The sequence below is a fragment of the Panthera uncia genome, chromosome D2, assembly GCF_023721935.1.
Source record: "Panthera uncia isolate 11264 chromosome D2, Puncia_PCG_1.0, whole genome shotgun sequence".
Taxonomy (NCBI): domain Eukaryota; kingdom Metazoa; phylum Chordata; class Mammalia; order Carnivora; family Felidae; genus Panthera; species Panthera uncia.
This window is the reverse complement of record NC_064818.1, coordinates 18468701-18481336: the sequence shown is the minus strand read 5'-3', so window position 1 is coordinate 18481336 and position 12636 is coordinate 18468701.

Below are 12636 nucleotides of genomic sequence, written 5' to 3'. Positions count from 1 at the left end.
TGTTATCTGTAAACTTGGCTGTTGTGTGAAACTTATCATCATTCCCGGGGAAGGGGGCACCTGGGGAGAGCCTCCAGCTCCATAGCCCGAGGCAGTTGGAGAGACAGAAAATGCCCGGAGGAGGGGAGGGGGAAAGAGCCAGGCTTGGGTCTGTGTGGGGACCAGGAGGGTCACCGAACCTCCAGTTTACTCCACATTGAAATGGTAAGGACAGCGCTCTGCTCACGTGCTCTGTAAGCAGTAAATAAGACATTTCTGCAGAGATGTCATTGGCAATGGGGCTGAGCTGAGTGAGGGGAGGAAGGGGCATCACACTTTGACATTTAATTGTATTTCCAAATGAGATCATCCACGAAATCACAGTGCTTTGTGTGTGTGTGTGTGTGTGTGTGTGTGTAGGGGGGAGGGGGTGACATAAGGAACGGGTATTAAACGTATGAATTTGTTAAACGTGAACATTAAAATACACTACTGATTTTATTTGGATCCTAAAGGTCTCCTCTTCCTTTTTTTAAAAAATAAACTTTCATTGACGTATGACAGGCACACCGAAAAATGCACAAACTGTAAGTGTACAGCCCATGTTTATGCAGTGAACACACCCGCGTCATTGCACCCAGATGAAGGCAAACACATGCCAGAGCCTTCCTTGTGCCCCCGCCCCGGTCAGGACCAGTTCTTGCCGAAAGTAACTGCTCTCCTCACTTCTAACATCTTGGGTTGCTTTTGCATGTTTTTAACCTTTATGTAAATGAATCATTTCACTCAACGTTATGTATATATGATTCATTCATGTTATTGCACACAGCATATTTTCATTGCTGCATATGATTCCATTGCACGAATACACCACAATTTATTTGATCTGTGGAGGGACATCTGCATTGTTTCTGGGTTTAACTATTGTAAACAATGCTGATAGAAACATTTCTCACTTGTGCATTTCAGGGAGGAGGCAGATATATGCAGGAGTAGAATTGCAAGGTCATAGGGTGAACGTGTGTCCGGTTTCTGAGAAACAGTTACCCAGGATGGGTGAACCAGATGTGACTCCTGCCAGCAGTATGAGAGCGTTCTCATTGCTTCACATCGTCACCAATTTGGGATATTGTCAGTCTTTAAAAAAAATTTTTTTTTAACATTTATTCATTTTTGAAAGGCTGAGAGAGACAGAGCACGAATGAGGGAGGGGCAGAGAGAGAGGGAGACACAGAAGCAAGCTCCAGGCTCTGAGCCATCAGTACAGAGCCCAACGCAGGGCTCAAACTCACAGACCACGAGACCATGACCTGAGCTGAAGTCGGCTGCTTAACTGACTGAGCCACCCAGGTGCCTGGGATATTGTCAGTCTTTTAAATGCTAACTGTTCTGGTGGTTGTGAGGTGGTATCTTGTTTCAAACTATTCAATTTGAATTTCCCTGTGGTTAATAAGGTTGACTATGTTTTCACACCTTTTAAAACTTTTTACTTACTTACTTACTTATTGAGAGAGTGAGCCAGGGAGGGGCAGAGAGAGAGAGGAAGAGAGAGAATCCCAAAAGGCTCTTCAGTGCAGAGCCGGATGCAGAGCTCAATCTCACAAACCATGAGATCATGACCTGAGCAGAAATCAAGAGTCGGACGCTTACCTGACTGAGCCACCCAGGTGCCCCTACCTTTTCATATCCTAGTAGGTATTTCATTCGTGAAGTGCTTATTCATATTTTGGCCAGTTTTGCTGTGGGGTTGTCTCTCCATTTCACATTGATGTGTAGGAGTACTTTACATATTCTTGATATGAGCTTTTTTATTATATGCTGCAGATACCTTCTTTTTCTTCTTTTCTGGTGTGTTGTTTGTGAACGGAAGTCACAAATGTTAATATAGTCCAATATGTAAATCCCTTCTATTATGGTCAGTGTTTTTGTGTTCTTCTCTTCCTCAAAGTCATGGAGGCATTCTCCCATGTCCTATTCTATGAGCTCTGTTATATACCTTTTATATTTTGATCTATAGTCCACTGATACTGCTTTCTATGTGAGATAGAGATCAAGATTATTACTTTGGGGATATTCAGATGGATATCCAATTGACCCAGCATCACTTATTTCTTTAAAAATTCTCTTCCCATTGTTCCATGTGCCACTTTTATCGCTAGTCACATGTCTGTATAATATGGGTCTATTTCTAGACTCTCTGATCTGTTCCACTCGCCTATCTGCATATTCCTGTCGCAGCTCTGCACGGTCTTATTGTCACATTATGATAAGTCTTAATATCTAGTTGTGTTTGTTCTCCAACTTTCTTCTTTTTTAAGTTTGTCTGAGCAATTCTTAGCCCTTGACATTTCAACATAAGTGAGAGAATCAGCTTATGACTTTCTACAAATGCTTCCAGCACATATTAAAATTTCGTTACATTTGTATAGACCACTTTGGGGTTCTGTTTGTTTGTTTTTTAATGTTTATTTATTTTTGAGAGAGAGAGTGAGACAGACAGGAGTGGGAGAGGGGCAGAGAGAGAGGGAGACACGGAATCCGAAGCAGGCTCCAGACTCTGAGCTATCAGCACAGAGCCCAATTCAGGGCTTGAACCCCCGGACCAGGAGATCATGACCGGAGCCAAAGTCAGGCGCTCAACAGACTGAGCCACCCAGGCGCCCCTGTATAGACCACTTTGGAAAGAATCACCAACTCCAAGTATTTAGCCTTTCAACTCATGAATGTGGTATACTGTTTCATTTGTTTAATTTTCTAGTTCCTCTCAGGAATGTTTTACAGTTTTCTGTGTAGAAGGTTCACACATCTTTTGTTAAATTTATTCCTAGCTATTTGATCTAAATAAAAAATTTCTTACTTCATTTAATAATTGGTTATATTATGAAGAAATAGAATTGACTTTTGTGTATTAGCCTCGTATCTAGAAACCTTGGTAAATTTATTGATTAATTCTAATAGTTTATGTATAGATCTTTTTGGATTTTCTACATATAATATCATGTCATTTGGGAATATGACAGTTTTATTTCTTCCATTCCAACTTTTATACATTTATTTGTGTTCTTTATATTCTTTATCTCACTGGCTGAAATCTCCAGTATCATGTTTAACAGAAATTCAGGTGGTGAGCAGATTTGTCTGATTCTTGACCTCAGAGAATAAAACTTAATTTTTATATAATTTTTGCTCTATTTTTAATCAGATAAAGAAATTTTCATTCTACCGTTAAGAGCTTTTTTAATGGGGTGCCTGGGTGGCTCAGTCGGTTGAGCATCCAACTTCCGCTCAGGTCATGATCTCAAGGTCCGTGGGTTTGAGCCCCGCGTCGGGCTCTGTGCTGATAGCTCAGAGCCTGGAGCCTGCTTCAGATTCTGTGTCTCCCTCTCTCTCTGACCCTCCTCCATTCATGCTCTGTCTTTCTCTTTCTCAAAAATAAATAAAACATTAAAAAAAACATTATGGGGGCGCCTGGGTGGCTCAGTCGGTTAAGCATCTGGCTTCGGCTCAGGTCATGATCTTGTGGTTTGTGGCTTTGAGCCCCGCAGCATCGGACTCTGTGCTAACAGCTCAGAGCCTGGAGCCTGTTTTGGATTCTATGTCTCCTCCTCTCTCTGCCCGCCCCCGCCCTCCTCCCATGCTCATGCTCTGTTTCTGTCTCTCAATAATAAATAACGTCAAAAAAATTTTTTTTAAATAATAAAAAAAAATTATGAATAAGCATTGAATTTTGTAAAGTGGTTTTTCTTGTTCTGTGGAGATGATTATATGACTTTTCTTCATTAGCTAAATGTGTTAAATCAGTTAATGTGATAAATTACCTTAATTGATTTTTAAATGTGTTAAATTAGTTAATGTGATAAATTAGCTTAGTTGATTTTTAAACATCACACTGACCTTGAAACTTGATCTTGACGGATTATCTTTTATATATATTGCTGGGTTCAGTTTGCTAAAATTTTGCGTTGGATTTTTGAATCGTTGTTCGTGAGAGAGAATGGTGTGTAATTTTTCCTTCTCGTAGTAAAAACAAGGAGGATCGCGCTGACTGAATCGGGTCATCGATTGTGAGGGTCACCAACCCCCAGTTCAGTCTTCATTCCCTCACCGCCATCTTGGGACTCCACTTCAGCTGGGAATGTTTGTCAGGCACCTTCTTCCTTGGCTTGTTCTGTGTCCGTTTCTGTCCCGCTGTCTCATGAGAGTGCCCAGAGTTCTGCCGAGCTTCTTCAGCTCGGAGCCTATGTTTTGTTCTGGAATTGTCTGTCGCCTTGCAGGGAACGTGAGCCTAAGTGCTGGCCTCACCTCGCTCAGGCCTTGCCCATTCTCACTGCCTCAGTCCTGGTCCTCTGCCTGCAAACATGTTTTGTTTTTATCTTTTTCTGTTTTGTCCAGCTCTTCTAATTTTTCTCAATGGAAAAATTAGCACAAACAATGGTCAGTCATTGCTCTCATTTCCTTTTACTTCCAGACCCCCTCTGCCTCCAGACTTCTGCCTCTCCCATTGAGACTGGTAATTTCTACCTGCTCCTAGGCTATGTCCCAGACCCGTCCTCTATGCTACTGATGGACTACGCTGTGTAAAGCATGGCCACCCACAGGTCACCCTCCTACTTAAAAGCCTGCCTTGATTTCCAGAAGCCTGCAGGACAAAGCCTTCTTGCCAAGCCCCCACCTCAAGGACTTCAAACAGATGGTTCCCCTTCACTGCAGTGTGCCACTCACCCCTCCCTTGCCACATGTCCCCTAAGCCACCCTCCATTCCAGCTCACGCATTTACTTACCATTCTTGGAGTACATTAGATGGGTTTCTGTCTCTGAGCCTTTCCCCTCTGCTCTCCTGCCTAGAACACTCTTCCTCCTGCTTACAGTTGCCCTGTTTCTGCCTTTCCTTTACATCTGATTGAAGTCCCCTTGCCTACGAAGTTGTCCTGTCTTCCATACCCTGTGATACTCTACCTCTTAAGGGTGTCCAGAATGCTTTCTTGCCTTTCAGGTGGCAAAACAGCAACTCTGTGTCATTCATTAACTTATCTGTGTGTTATCCCCAGTGAGCTGGCTGATCCCAGCCCTTCAACCCTTTCGTAGGCCTGACAGCTGGCACAGACAGATGCTCAACGGATATAGAGGCTTCGGATGACGATGCCCATGGTTCCCATTGGAGTTGCTCATCAAACGTGTCTGGCTCTCGGCTGGCCAAGTGCTGGGGGGTGCACTCCCATCCTTTCCCAAATCCAGTGGGGCCATGTTACTGGATTTGGCCTGCGAAATGCGGGTAGGAAACATATGTATCTCTCCCAGGGAGAGAAAGCCAGTGCACAGACTGCCTCCTGTCTTGGCAAAACAGAAGCCCTGCCCGCCCACCCACCTTGGTGGCTGAAAACGAGTGAAAGATAGACTTTTCTTCTCATAAGCCACCGAGAGCTTGATCTTGTCTGTAACCATGGATGGCCTCACCTCTCCTGACTGGTGTAATGATGCCAGGAATGGTGATGGTGAGGTTGCCGCTACGGATGATGAGAGAGATGATGAAGAAAAGTAAATGAAGATAGGGATCTCACTTTCTATCATGTCACTCAAGCATCCCTCCTTCAGTCGGCCGGAAGAAAAGACCTTGTCCCTGAAGTGTCATAAAAACCCGCCTAAATAAAGATGACAACACTTAAGGCAGTCTTCAAAGTTGTTCAAGTAGCGTTCCCCTTTCGCTAACTCCATGAGACTGTAACGATGAAAGCTCCCTTGAACCCTTGCTCATGTTCTGGCACCTTCCTCATCGTCTTCACCTTCCTAACCACTTGGCAAGACGGACCCCATTCGTCCCTTTTCAGTTCACAGACTGAAGTTTCGAGAGGCAAAGTGATTTTCACGGAGCCACACGGCAGGCAGTCTCTGGTGAGGCTGGGTCCCTGATGGTGATCCGTCACCTCCGAAGCCACATTCCTTCTCCGTCGGTGTGCTGCCCTCCCCATTCTGATAGTTCCAATTTCAGTACACGAAGGAGGAACAAACGTACTAACAGAGTGCATCCTTCTACTCTAAGTATCTTCTATAAAATGATAAGCAGACGAGCACATAAAAAATAAGCTATTAAAGCCAGTAACATCCGCTGTTTATGGTTGTGTCCATGTATTCATTTCATCCTGTTTCCATCTGTTTTTTTCTCCGCTACCTCTTAGCGGACAAGTGGCAGGAGGCATTAAAGTTTCGAGAAAACTTTACGGGAGGAATTTGAAAATAGAGAATGTTCTCTCTGTTCATTGAATTTTAGTTTAATTGGGGGAAAAAAATCCCTCTATTATTTCATTCTAGCTAGCTCAGGGAACCCTGGGTTGAGGCCAGCGCAATGGGAGTGCCATTTAAGAAGTACTAGGTGGTGCCTTTGCTATTCTGCCCCGCGGTTGACCTTGCTCCCTCCCCTCCAGCTCCAAGAGAAGACAATTCTGTCAGTGGGTGGGAGTCAGCCCTTGGCTTCCTGGAGAATGTCCACATGGATGGGCAGCTTGAATTGAGCCTTTTTTGTGATGTTAAACCCTGGGGATCTACTGGGTTGGGGCCATTACCTCATTTCGCAAATACCGTAAGGGTCAGAGAATCTCTAAGCTTCTTACCCAAGGGGAGAGCTGATATCCTGGTCTCTTTACTGCCTTGCCCTTAGCTCTTCAAATAATCTTATTTTACGCGTCTATCCATTATGCCACACTCTGTGGCAGTATTCATACCATTTTCATACACATTAAGCTTTGAATTCAGATAGGCATCCGCATTCCGGCCTCGCCTCTTACTAGCTCTGTCCCTGGGCAAGTTAAAGGGCCTTGTCGAGCCCCAATCATCTGTTTTTTTTCGTTTTGTCTTAATAATCTGTTGGTTTAAATGGGGGATCATAACGCATAGGGTTACTTTAAATATTGAATGAAATAATACTCGGTACCTAATAAATATTCAGTGACTGTTAACTGCTATTTTAACACTGTAAACTCTTTCAGAAACTGGGGAGTGACAAGTTTAAAGGGCTCACTCTACTCTAATTGTGCATGTAACAAGGTTGATTTCAAATCTTCTTCATCCATTCATTCAATAAAGGCACAGTGAGCACCCACCCTATGCCACCATGTGGCCCACGTACCTACACGGCTATACTGATGAGCCATAGATTATTGGGATTCATCTGTGTGCCACAGACCCAACATGGGGGGAGGTGAGAACAGCAGGGACATATTGGCTTCAAATGCGGGCTGGTTTCTGCCTACCACGTCAAGGGCAACAATGGAAAGTTTTACTAAATTCCACCGGTGGAATAGGACAGAAGAAGGTTAAATCCAGGGTGAAAGTCCTTCAAAACCGAAACCTGGTGCTACCTCATTGAAGTCTTCGAGGGTCTTGCTAATATCCTTGCTTCAGTATTTATCTTGAATAACTTAATAAGTAATGGTATTGAAATATCCTCAGTGATATTTTAAAGATAGTAGAGAAAACACGAAGGGAAGATTTACTCAGTAGGTGTAATGGTTCTCCACCTTCTTGACCTGTGAGGTGCGTGTGTGCTTGACCTGTGGCGTGTGGGCTCAATGACGCGTGACCTGAGTCCTCACTACCTGTGACACATGTGCTTGGCTTCCCTGGGACTCTCCACCACCCCATTCGAAATGCCTCTACTTCATTCCCCCGCATTCCTTCCTACCTAGATGGCTCATTGCAATCCCAGATTTCCACTAAATGTCCCAGGGCAAGGGATGCCTTGGTGGCCCAGTCCGTTAAGTGTCTGACTTCAGCTCAGGTCATGATCTCATGGTTCGTGGGTTCGAGCCCCGCATCGGGCTCTGTGCTGATGGCTCAGAGCCTGGAGCCTGCTTCGGATTCTGTGTCTCCCTCTCCCTCTGCCCTTCCCCCCCTTGTGCTCTGTCTCCTTCTGTCTCAAAAATAAATAAACATTAAATAAATAAATAAGTAAATAAATAAATAAAGTAAAATGAAATAAATGTCCCAGGCCATGACCTTGAGTCTTTGGTCTTCCTAGTCCTAGACACAGCCCTCCAGGGCATTTAGTCTATGTCCAGACTACTCTTTATTGAACTGAATTTACTCATTCAGAAGCACTTGTTAACTTTTTTAGAGATAAAACCCAAAGAAGGAACTAGTATAGCCAATATCAAGCCCTACTTCTCAATAATACCCCTGGGCCCCTGGACCCTTTATCTTCTTCCCTCCCTCCCACCGCCCCAGTGCAGATCTCACTCCCTGCTGGGGTGGACCTGGGAGCTGTGTGCCCACCGCCACGAGGATCCAAAATGAAGCCCACGCTCACCACCCCTCTTCCCTGGCACATTTTCATCAGGTGTTGGCAAATATTAATAAGGTAACACGAGGTCCTCAAGTGACTTCTGCCCCCAGCTTTGTCTGAGGGTTGTTTCCCCCTTCGTTTTCTCTACGCCAGTCCCGCTCAACTTGGCTCCAAACCCATTATTCCTTGAGCTAAGGCAGCCTCCGTGCCCATCGATGACCTCCTTGTCTTTCTTGCATCTTTGTTCTGAGTTCTATCTCACTGCTCAGAGTGCCTGGGGTTGTGGGCAGGGTGGGGCCTGGGAGGTACGAGCTTTGGTGTGGGTGCCTGACCAGCGCTGGGGACCGTCTGCTCAGCCTGAAGGAGCCCCGGGTGGGAAGAGAGATCTCTGGAGAAAACCACCCACAGCCACCTCGTGTTGGCCTGCCCAGAGAGAGGAGAGACACGGGGTCAGGTAGACATCAGAGCAAAGCCTATCACAGCGGTTCTCCATCACCTTTGGAAGAGGGGGTCAGTATACTTGGCACGGGACTACCTGGCCCTGAAATTGTCACGGAGACCACTCCAGCCTGCTTTCTCCAGAGGGGCTTCTGGCTTGTGTCCTACTAAGTAAGTCATTTTATTTCAATCTCCTGTGGACTTAATACTGGGGACAAGTCCAGGGAACCTCATGCCCGGGGCGGCGAGAGAATGGAGGAAGAGGCAGGCCATTCAAAGAGCATGGGGCTGAGGGGTGGTCAGGTCTGAGAGAGAGAGAGAGAGAGAGAGAGCAAGCGAGCAGCTCACCTTGGAAAAGCATTCACTTTGGGGTCAGCTTGCTGTATCCACTCCTCTGTGACTTTGGGCAAGACAGTTCACTTCTCAGAGCCTCGGTGTCCTCATCTGTACAATGGGAATGCCCTTCTAGAACACAACTCAACTTCTACAGCAGCCATGACTTGTCCAGCTTCTCAGGTCACGTCCTTGCTCTGCCCTGAGTTTCCTGTGCTTACTTCCTTACCGATGTCCTACTGCAACCCTATCCCAGGGACCAGAAGCGGAGACCTTGTTTGGGTTTGGGGCTGCCCACTCTCAATGGTCTGCACATGGTTACCCCATTAGGGGGAAGTTTGCGCTCTGGGTCTTGGTGGGGGGCACCTGCTTTCCCTGCCTCCCACCTGGCCTCCAGCCTTTTCCTTCTCTTCTGCCACCCCTTTCCTCTCCTTGGTCTGCTTCACACACGGCACCCCCAAAAGCAATTTTCATGTCTGCCAAATTCCCTTACAATCTGCACTGTTCACAGTCTAATTCTGCTTTGGGGCTTCATTACTTGCCTATCAGCCACGGAAGGAAAGAGAGAGCAATGGATTCCCATTCTGGTTTTGTGCGGGGCATTCAGTGATTGCTTTCATAAGTGAACTAATAAATATTTACCTCATGAGATTAAAGAATTAGATCATTCACCATTCTTTCATCCATTCCCAAGAGCCCCCTCTGTCGTGTGTCTTCCTCTGCGTCCTGTGGCAGAGACTTGCCCAGGACAGTGTAGGAAGTTTGTGTGCCAGTTGCCCTGTGGAAGACGCGTGCGGCATCTAAAATGCAGAGTGTGTGGGTCGGTTGGATGTTGGTTAAACACCCGGCTTCAGCTTAGGGCACGCTCTCACAGTTCATGAGTTCGAGCCCCGTGTGGGGCTCCGTGCCGACACCCAGAACCTGGAGGCTGCTTCGGATTCTGTATCTCCGTCTCTCTCTCTCTCTGCCCCTCTCCTGCTCACACTCCATCTCAAAATTAATAAACATTAAAAAGAAACTTAAAAAAAAAAAGACTTTAAAATGTGGAGTTTGGAGGTGAGTGGGTAGCCTAAATAATAGCAGCCTTGAAAGTGTCACATTGGGAAGTGTTTTTCAGTTGCCCAGGCTGAAATGACATGCTTTTTTCTTTTTTTTTTTAATGTTTATTTTGAGAGAGAGAGAGAGAGAGCACCCCTGCGAGTAGGGGTGGGGGCAGAGGGAGGGAGAGAATCCTAGCAGGCTCCAGGCTCCACACCGGCAGTGCAGAGCCTGACTCAGGTCTCGAACCCACAGACCATGAGATCATGGCCTGAGCCCAAGTCAGACGCTTAACCAGCCGAGCCACCCAGGCGCCCCTGAAACGGCACCCTTCTGAGAGATGATCTTGATGTGCTTCCCGCAGGCGGGAAGACTCCCTCCCGCGACTGGGGAGGCCACGCAGGCTATGCTGGGGTCCAGACGTAGCAGCTGGCTCTTCTCACATGGAAGGCACTGCCGGGCTCGCTGCCACCTCCGGGGTCTCTGTCCCCTGTGCTCTCCCCGCTGGCAGGGTCTGGCATCCGCGCAGCGGCTCTGGGAGCTGACAGCTCCTCAAGCCACGCTGGCTTTAGCCGGTGCTCTATTAATAGAGCATCACTTGGGAGCACGGTTGGGGAAGACCGTAAACAATCGCTTTCTCTAAACTTGATGTCCGGTTGCTGGCGCCATCTTCCCAAACAAAGCCTGGTCCCATGAGTACCCCTGACTATGCCTCTCTAGCCGTCCCCCAAGCGCCCACTCACAAGGGCCCGGATTGCAGACTGCTTGGAGGCCGAGAACAGGGAAAATGGAAATAAGTCCTGGAAAATGACTCGTGTGGTCCCAGGAGAGTCCTCTCTCCCCTTGGGCTCAGGATCCCCATCCCATCACTGTGATCCTCCTGTCTACCTAGAAGCATAGGAAGAGCTTCATTTGGGAGAACCTGAAGCCTGCTTCTGAGTCCCATGGTTAGGGGCTCCTGATCCCTGGTTCTGCGCTCCCTCCGGGCAGGTGCGGGCTCCAGGAGCGTGATCCCTAGTTCAGTGCTCCCTCCGGGCAGGTGCGCGCTCCAGGAGCGTGATCCCTGGTTCTGTGCTCCCTCCAGGCAGGTGCCCGCTCCAGGTGGCTCGAACACGTGCCTCCTGGGTCAGGTATTCGTTCACTCTGAATCTAAGCGCCGCTAGAAAACCCACCCACGAACTCGCAGTGGAAAGCTGGCTCTTCATTTCCGTCATTTTCCGAAAGGCTGCAGCAGATTTTGTGCAGAAAAATAATGCGCCTTTTCCTCCCCGGGGCTGCTGAGTTGGTTACGCGCAGACTTCGGCTCAGTTCACGATCTCACGGTTCGTGAGTTCGAGCCCCAGGTCGGACTCTGCGCTGACCGCTGAAAGCCTGGAGCCTGCTTCAGGTTCTGTGTCTCCCTCTCTCTGTCTGCCCCTCCGCCTCTCGTACGCGGTCTCTCTCTGTCTCACACGCTCCCCTCCTGGGGCGCTTGGCCTGCTTCCTCATTTGCATCCGCTCTCTTCTTAGCCCTCCTATAAGCAAGCTTCTAGGAAAAGGTTGGCAAACACTCATTCTCGGTTATGAAAGATAAGACTTTGTGTGCAACTCCCCAAAGGTTTTTTAAAAGGGTCAAGGCCTCCATTTAAAAGAAAGTTCCACTGATTATGGAGTTTCAGGCTTTGGAACATAATGAGAGTATATGAGTGTGTGTGTGGTATTTCCATGCGGTGTGCGTGTGTTGTGGGATGTGTGTCTATGGTGTTTGTGTGTGTGTGTGTGTGTGTGTGTGTGTATGGTGGGTGTGTGTCAGTGGGACAGGGTGGGGGTAGGAGATGGAAGTAAGAAAGAAGAAGGAAACTTTCTTCAAAGTTTCTGGAAACTAAAATGTGCTCATTCATTAAACATTTATTTGTGCTTACGTGCCAAGCGTTGTGTAAGCACTGGAGATTTGGAAACGAAGGCCAGAATCCCTAGACTCATTTTGCTCCCAATTAATTAGACCACTGTAACTTCTTGGAACAATTTATGTTTTTCATTTGTTTGTTTTAAATTTATGTCTTAATTGCTTTCCTTTACGAGACATATTTATTCTGATTTTCTGGAATCGACAGACCATTTACATGTTCTGCTTCCTAAAGATACGTTAGAAGGCCGTTCATTCGATTAACGATCACTTATTATACGCCATCTGAATGCCCGACGTGCACTAGACCTGTGCACACTGAATACGAGAAGCATAGTAGTCATCGTATGGGGAAACCTCATCTATACCTTCTGGAAAATCAGAAGTATCTTAGTAGTCCCAAGGATAGCCCATTGACCAGCCCTACCCGTTGTTTCCTGTGACCAGTGTGTGTTCCCAAAGCGTTCTTTCCTCTCTTGCTAAATAGCTGTCAAGCCAGGGTACCCTCCACCCCTTCCCTCAGTGAGGGAAGCTCTCCCGGAGACCCTGGGGATGACTGGCCCAGCCAGAGGCCAGTTTCTTCCAGGCAGCGGTCACTTTGCTCCTCGCGGGTTTGCTGATACAGCACATCGGGAGTGAGTCTGGCTCGGGGCCTAATCTCAGGTCAAATGTTTGGCACTGGTTCAAT